This window comes from Sorex araneus, chromosome X (genome assembly GCF_027595985.1).
Source record: "Sorex araneus isolate mSorAra2 chromosome X, mSorAra2.pri, whole genome shotgun sequence".
Lineage (NCBI taxonomy): Eukaryota > Metazoa > Chordata > Mammalia > Eulipotyphla > Soricidae > Sorex > Sorex araneus.
Genome location: NC_073313.1, coordinates 22,342,825 through 22,351,558, shown reverse-complemented (window position 1 = coordinate 22,351,558; position 8,734 = coordinate 22,342,825). Strand labels below are relative to the sequence as shown.

Sequence of the window (8,734 nt, the reverse complement as noted above, 5' to 3'; positions counted from 1 at the left end):
GGTGTTATTGTGTGGTCCTGGGGTTTAATCTTGTGGCAACTCCTGAGGGACTGTGTGTGTATAAAATAAGTATCAATGCTTCCCAGGGGCAAGTCGCTGGGATAGTAATTCTTCAAATTCCATCTGTTATTGGTAGAGATGTTACTCAGGGTGCATTACTTTGGGATATTTCTGATCTTTCCGCTCAAATGTCAAGGAAAAAAGCCCATGAGCAGAGTCATATGCCTGTCGAAGTAGCTAAGAGCTCTCACTGGTCAGTGAGCAGAGCTGATAAGTAGAGCACCAGCATCACATAACACCTAAAGATGTAACAGTGCCTAATACCCAAGGATGAATGTATGCACCTTGATACAAGTCATGAGTGTCACTGGACATTTTTCACTGTTTTTTAAAAAAATTTGAATTTATGGGGCTGTAAACATAGTATGGCAGGTAAGGTGCTTGCCTTGCACACAGCCAACACAGGTTTAATTCTTGGCATCCCATCTGGTGCCCTGAATACTGCCAGGAGTGACCTCTGAGCACAAAGCCAGGAGTAACCCCTGATCATCTGAGGGTGTGGCTCCCAAAAAAAATAAATAAAAGTTAGAATTTCTTGGAATTGAGGATGTGGCTCAGGTAGTAGAGCAACTGTCTCATATATACAAGATCTGAGGTTCAATACTGGGCATTGTATGGCCCTTCCAGACACTACCAGGTATGGCTTTTAGCAAAACTAAACCCCCCAAAATTAAATTTCTTGGGTCATGTTGAAATCATTTTATTTACATAGCAAGGTATGATAGAGCAAAAAGAGCCCCAAACTTAGAATGACTGGAATTAGGGTCAGGCCCAGACTCCTGCTACTCAGAAATCTGGACTCCCTAATAACAAAAGCAAGCAAAGACACCACAAAAAAGAAAACTACAGGCCAATATCCCTGATGAACACGGATGTGAAGATTCTCAACAAAATATTGTCAAATAGAATTCAACAGCTCATCAAAAAGATCATATACCACGACCAAGTGGGATTCATCCCAGGGATGCAAGGATGGTTCAACATTCAGAAATCAATCAACATAATCCATCATATCAACAAAAGAAAAGAACCATATGATCATATCAATAGATGCATAGAATGTAGACAAGATCCAGCACCCATTTATGGTGAAAACTCTCACCAAAATGGGTATAGAAGGGACTTTCCTCAATATAGTCAAAGCCATCTACTACAAGCCTAAGGCAAGCATCATCCTCAATGGGGAAAATCTAAGAGCCTTACATCTAAGATCAGGGATGAGACAAGGATGCCCACTCTCTCCACTTCTGTTCAATAGAGTACTGGAAGTACTTGCAACAGTGATTAGGCAAGAAAAAGATATTAAGGGCATTCAGGTAGGAAAGGAAGAAATCAAGCTCTCACTATTTGCAGATGATATGATACTATACTTAGAGAAACCTAAAACCTCTACCAAGAAATTCCTAAAAACAACAGATTTGCATAATAAAGTTGCAGGCTATAAAATCAATACCCAAAAGTCCATGGCTTTCCTATACACAAATAATGAGAGAGAAGAAAGTGACATGAGAAAAGCAATCCCATTCACAACCATGCCTCAGAAAATCAAGTACCTCGAAATCAGCTTAACTAAGGAGGTAAAGGACTTGTACAAAGAAAACTACAAAATGCTACTTCAAGAAATAATAGAGGACATGAGGAAATGGAAAGATATTCCCTGCTCATGGATTGAGAGAATTAACATTATCAAAATGGCAATACTCCCGAAAGCATTTTAGGCATTCAATGCGATCCCTATAAGGATACCCATGACATTCTTCAAGGTAATGGAACAAACACTCCTGCAATTCATACAGAATAATAAGCCCCCACTAATAGTTAAAGCAACTCTTGGGAAAAAGTATATGGGGGGAATCACCCTCCCCAACCTCAATCTCTACTACAAAGCAGTAATAAATAAAACAGCATGGTACTGGAACAAAGGCAGAACTACAGACCAATGGAACAGGGTTGAATATCCTGACACACAATCTCAAATATATGATCATCTAACCTTTGGAAAGGGAGCAATAAATGTGAAGTGGAGCAAGGAAAGTCTCTTCAACAAATGGTTCTGGCAAAACTGGACATCTATACGCAAAAAATTGGACTCAGATCTCTACCTAACACCATGTACAAAAGTCAGGTCAAAGGGGATTAGAGATCTTAATATCAGACCAGAATCCATGAGGTACGTGGAAGAAAAGGTTGGCAAAACCCTCCACGAAATTGATGCTAAAGGTATTTTCAAAGATGACACACCACTGGCCAAGTGAAAACAGAGATAAACAAATGGGACTACCTTAAACTAAGAAGCTTCTGCACCTCAAAATAAACAGTGACACAATACAAAGACAGTCTACAGAATAATAAAGGAGATTCACCCAATACCCATCTGATAAGGGGTTGATATCAAGGAAATACAAGGCACTGTTGAACTCTACAATAAGAAAATATCCAACCCCATCAGAAAATGGGGGGATGGGTGGAAATGAATAGAAATTTTCTCAAAGAAAATATCCGAACAGCTAAAAGACACATGAGAAAATGCTCTACATCACTAATTATCAGGGAGATGCAGATTAAAACAACAATGAGATATTATTTCACACCTTAGAGACTGGCCCACATCCAAAAGAACAAAAGCAACCACTGTTGGCGAGGGTGTGGGGTGAAAGGGACTCTCCTTCACTGCTTGTGGGAATGCCGACTGGTTCAGCCCTTTTGGAAAACAATATGGACGCTTCTCAAAAAATTAGAAATTGAGCTCCCATTTAACCCAGCAATACCACTTCTGGAAATATATCTTGGAGAGGCAAAAAGGTATAGTAGAAATGATATCTGCAATTGTGTGTTCATTGCAGCACTGTTTACAGTAGCCAAACTCTGGAAAAAAAACGGAGTGCCCAAAAACAGATGACTGATTAAAGAAACTTTGGTACACTTACACAATGGAATACTATGCAGCTGTTAGAAATTATGAAGTTATGAAATTTTCATATAAGTGGATCAACATGGAAAGTATCATGTTAAGTGAAATGAGTCAGAAAGAGACAGTCATAGAAAGATCGCACTCATCTGTGGAATATGAAGTAACAGAGTGGGAGACTAACACCCAAGAGTAGTAGAGATAAGGACCAGGAGGTCTTCCCCACAGCTTGGAAACTGGTCTCACATGCTGGGGGAAAAGGCAGCTGAGATAGAGAAGGGAACACCAAGTAGAGGATGTTGGGAGGACCCATTTGGGTTGAAAGATACGTGCCAAAAGTAGATCATAGACCGAACATGAAGGCCACTCAATACCTGAATTGCAAACTATAACACCCAAAAGGAGAGAGAACAAAAGGGAATGCCCTGCCACAGAGGCAGGGTGGTGGTGGTGGGGGATGGGATAGTGGTGGTGGGAAGGATACTGGGAACATTGGTGGAGCAGAATGGGCACTGCTGGAGGGATGGGTAAAGGATCACTGTATGACCGAAATACAAACACAAAAGTTCTTACATTTGTAACTATACCTCACAGTGATTGTGTAATAAGAATTTTTTTAAATGATGTCTGGACATCAGTTTCTTCCATGTAAATTTAGTTATTAAGCTAATAATATTTAAGGACATACATGGCCTGTTATAGACCAGGCACTCTTCTTTTCTATGGGATAGGGTTTGGGTGGGCTGGAGTGATAGCACAGCGGGTAGGGCATTTGCCTTGCATGCTGCTGCCAACCCAGGTTCAATTCCTCTGCCCCTCTTGGAGAGCCCAGCAAGCTACCGAGTGCATCTTGCCCTAATGGCAGAGCCTGGCAAGCTACCTGTGGCATATTCGATATGCCAAAAATGGTAACAAGAAGTCTCACATGGAGACGTTACTGGTGCCTGCTCAAGCAAATCGATGAACAACGGGATGACAGTGACAGTGACAGGGTTTGGGTCACAACCGATGATGTTCAGGGTTTATTTCTAACTCTGCATTCAGGAATTACTCCTGGCTGTTCTCAGGGGACCACACGGGTTTCCAGGAATGGAACCTGAGTTGGCTGTGTACAGGACAAATGCCCTACCCACTGCACTATTTGTTCTGGCCCAGCCAGGAACTCTTTTTTTTTTTAAGGAACTGGTATTTATTATCAAAGTCATAGTCACATCAACAAGATGCCACAACTGCAAAAAAATTGCAGGGGCTGGAGCAATAGCACAGCGGGTAGGTTATTTGCCTTGCACACAGCCGACCCGGGTTTGAATCCCAGCATCCCATATGGTCCCCCGAGCACCGCCAGGAGTAATTCCTGAGTGCATGAGCCAGGAGTAACCCCTGTGCATCGCCAGGTGTGACCCAAAAAACAAAACAAGACAAAACAAAACAAAACAAATTGCACACATTGCAATCTCAATGCAAACAGTCAAATGGAACCCCAGTCATTAAAAAAGTAATTCAAATTACCCCAAAAGAGCAACTGAATTTTTTAAACATCTTTATACATCCAGCCAACAAATTAAAATGATTAACAAAAAAAAATACAAATTCAGAGGTCTGTTCTCGATGTTTAAAAAAGGCAACCGCTTAAGCGTTTCTATTGACCCGAACATCAATCTCCCGGCCACTCAGCTTCATTCCATTCATCACCCGGCAGGCCCGCTCGGCCCCATTGGGCGACTCAAACTTCACCACACTGCACCCCTTAGACTTCCCATTCTCCATCTTGATGTCGGTGTACAGCACACCCAAATTCACTGAATTTGTCTTTTAGCATCTTCCATGGAAAATCAAATGGGAGGTTTCTTACAAATATCTGGCAGGCCTTCCTGGCCACCCCTGGTGCGTGGCCTCCAGCTCCACCAAAAGAGCCTGCGAAGCTGCCTCCAAAATTGCCACGCTCCATCTCGATGGCACGATCAAAGCTGACACCGCCACTGCCACCCATGGCGAGGCCCCTGCACTAGATGCCAGCGCCCAGGGCCCAGCCCATGGCGGGGCCCATTTGCTCCAGGCCCATGGGCTCCAGAATGTTGGCCTCCATGCGCTCCAGGCCCGTGGCCATGCGCTCCATCCCAGGGCCCCTGTGCTCCAGGCGGCCCCCATGCCTGTGGGTACCGTGTGCTCCATGCTCAGGCCCATATGCTCCATGGTCTGGCCCATGCGCTGGATGCTGGAGGCCGTGTGGTCGAGCCCCAAGGGGCCCATGTGCTCAATGCCGGAGCCCATACGCTCCACCGAGCCCGTGTGATCCATGACCAGGCCCATGCGCTCCATCTCCGAGCCCACACGATCCATGCCGTGGTCCAGGCCTGTGCCCATGTGCTCCATGCCGGCACCCACCAAAGCGGTCAAGGGGCCCATCCTCTCCATCCCAGGCACACTGCCTCCACCACCACCTCCTCCCTACTTTGCAGTGATCTCTCTCTCTTCAGTGCATTACTTAGGATTTCGTTGATTCTGCCCATGTTCATTCCACAGCCAAATCACCCCATATTCTCCATACCACCGCCAAAGGGCTCCTCCATGCCTTCCATTTTATTTATTCTAAATCCTATGCCTTCCATTCCCATTCCTGTGGGCCCTAGGTTTCCCATTCCAATGCCTTTGTTCAAATGATTGGCATCTAGAGGTTGTCCTCCTTGTATAACTCACATAACCCGGCTGCTGAGATGTGATCCTGGGGGTCACACGTGTGCGGCCTCTCCACAGCTGCACGAGTATGACTCCACAGGCCAGCTAAACTACTTTTGGTATCGGCAGCTCCTCCCAGAATGTCTCCAGACCGAGAACTAAGCCACGGCCCCATGCCTGCCCAGGAGGGGAAAGGTATTTCTCTCTCTCACCATTTTCCTTGCCGGGGGCGAAGGGCGTGGCGACCGCCATATTATGAAGACCACATATGAGAGTTATAAGCTTGCAATGATCCAATATCTGGAAGAAATTTCCCTGGATTTACTTGCTAAAATACAGAAGAGTTCCTGGCTGGGCCAGAACAAATAGTGCAGAGGGTAGGGCATTTGTCCTGTACACAGCCAACTCAGGTTCCATTCCTGGAACCCCGTGAGAACAGCCAGGAGTAATTCCTGAATGCAGAGTTAGAAATAAACCCTGAACATCATCGGTTGTGACCCAAACCCTGTCACTGTCACTGTCATCCCATTGTTCATCGATTTGCTTGAGCAGGCACCAGTAACGTCTCCATGTGAGACTTCTTGTTACCGTTTTTGGCATATCGAATATGCCACAGGTAGCTTGCCAGGCTCTGCCATGAGGGCAAGATGCACTCGGTAGCTTGCTGGGCTCTCCAAGAGGGGTAGAGGAATTGAACCTGGGTTGGCAGCAGCATGCAAGGCAAATGCCCTACCCGCTGTGCTATCACTCCAGCCCACCCAAACCCTATCCCATAGAAAAGAAGAATGCCTGGTCTATAACAGGCCATGTATGTCCTTAAATATTATTTTTCTCTCTTGCCTTTTCCTTGCGTAGGGAGGGAGGGCGTGGCGACTGCCATATTATGAGGACCACAGATGAGAGTCACAAGCTTGCAATGATCCAACATCTGGAAGAAATTTCCCTCGACTTAGTTCCTAAAATACAGAAATCCAAAACCTATCGCGGCCGTGTGACTTCATATCTCTTCACAACAGGTCTGACTCTAGTGGGGAACTCCTAACAATAATAGTGAGTTTTTTGTTGAAGTATTGAATGCAACCAAAGTAAAGAGAAAGTAAAGTGAAATTTATCAGTTACGAGGGTAGGGGGCGGGATGGGAGGTATACTTTTTTTTTTTTTTGTGGTGGAATATGGGCACCGGTGAAGGGATGGTTGTTTCAGCATTTGAATAACTGAGACTTAAGCCTGAAAGCATTGTAATTTTCCACATGGTGATTCAATAAAACAAAAAATAAAATAAAATAAGCCACATAACCCTTGTGACACTAATGACTACTATTATTTGGTCTGTTTCACAGAAAAGAAAACAGATACAAGATGGTTAGGCAACTTGAATGAGGTCATCAGATGTGAAACCCAGGTTGTCTGACCCCAAAATCAGAACCTTTAACAACCTTCAAGCTTCCTTGTTATGCAATAATCTCTACCCCTTTATCACTAATGTTCTGCTTTTTGTTTTTAGTATGTTTGGGGTAGGTCTACTTCGTAGTGCTCGGGTCTACTAGTGCAGTACTTGGGAAAAAGAACATGTGGTGCTAGGGAGCAAACCCTGTATGTATAGAGTGTACTCTAGTCCGTTGAGTCCTCTCCCTGGAAGCTCATCTGTAATCTTTAATCTCAGATGAAAGCAGGCAGGATAATAGTATATTCATCTCTCCTATGTTTTGGCTTTGGTTGTTTTATCCAAGCCTATTTTGCCTCTTGTGAAATAATTTGGAAGGCAAATTTGTAGAAACTAGTAAAAACAGCAAACATCAGTAGGTCCTAACATATCCCTTGTGAAAATGGAAATTCATGTCTGCATCAGGAAGTGATGTGATTTAAATTTTTCCCTTTAGAAAGTGAATCATCATTTCTTTGCAATACCCTTGCAAATATTTCACCAACTATTCAAGCTTTAGGCCATCAAAAGCTGATCTTTTGCCAGTTTTACCACTAATGCATCCTTCCAAAATTTAGCCTATCTTTGTTCAAGTAATATGTCAATGTACCAGTCATCATTAATACCAAGCTAGAATATCAGATTACAGTAAGTAGTAGTATATATCACTCAAGGCAATCATTGACAGGCCAATTTTTATCATCTCAAAGTGTGATCTGAAAATCTCTTAGAATATCACTTTCAGATGCCTGAAAATTTCTTTTTGAACTCATTATGATGAAAGTTGCTTAATTCATTTATAAAGCATGTGCTACTTTCCTATAATCTACAGCCCACTATACTAGTAATGAAAATCAGAGAATAGTGATATTTATTTGATACCCCGTGCCCATTGCAATGCTTAAAATATAGCAGGTGAGAGATATACATGCCAATAATTCAAGAAAATTAATGACATTTAGATAATAGAACCAAAGTATAAGGTGAATATATAATTGGCTAAATTATTATAATGGTGTCTATTGGTGATGATCAACATACATTCATTCATTCACCAGATAATTATTGAGTATCTATTAAGAACCAGAAATGTTGTGGTGTAGAAGTTAATTTTTGGAATAAAAATACAGACATGGATCCTGCCCTCATAAAGTTCACAGTTTAGTTTGCTGATTGACAGACTATCTTTGGCAGGTCCCTCAAGTCCCTTACCTTTGTAACCTTCCAAGACTGACTGAGTTCCAATTCCATTATCCATCCCAATTTATTTTAAACACTTCATGCCCTTATCAATTCTCAGATCAAGGAGAGTTATAATGATGTGTTTTTAAAAGAAAGAGAAAACATATTTTTACAGTAAAATTCTCCAGCTGGACCATATGACTCTCAGGACACCAAAACAAAGAGGCCAGAGTGAGAGAATCCAAGCCCCTCCAGCAGAGATCCCTGAATACAGAGCCAGGAGTAAGCCTGCGTACCACTGGGTGTGCGCCCCACACCCTCCAAAAAGAAAAATAAACAAAAACAGTAGAGGTGTGTAGAGCAATCATGCCAAAAAGCATGAGAAGAGACTCTTGGAACCAACCTAACCTGGCTTTTCTAGGATTGCTCTCAGACCGTATCCTTACTTAAGCGTTTGGAAGTAAATTTATCATTAGATGTGGGTT

General features: G+C 43.0%; 1 pseudogene; it reads right to left on the bottom strand.

Moving 5' to 3' along the window:
- Positions 1 to 4,421: 4,421 nt before the first annotated feature.
- LOC129399716 (heterogeneous nuclear ribonucleoprotein M-like) lies at positions 4,422 to 8,325 on the bottom strand (annotated as a pseudogene).
- Positions 8,326 to 8,734: the final 409 nt, after the last annotated feature.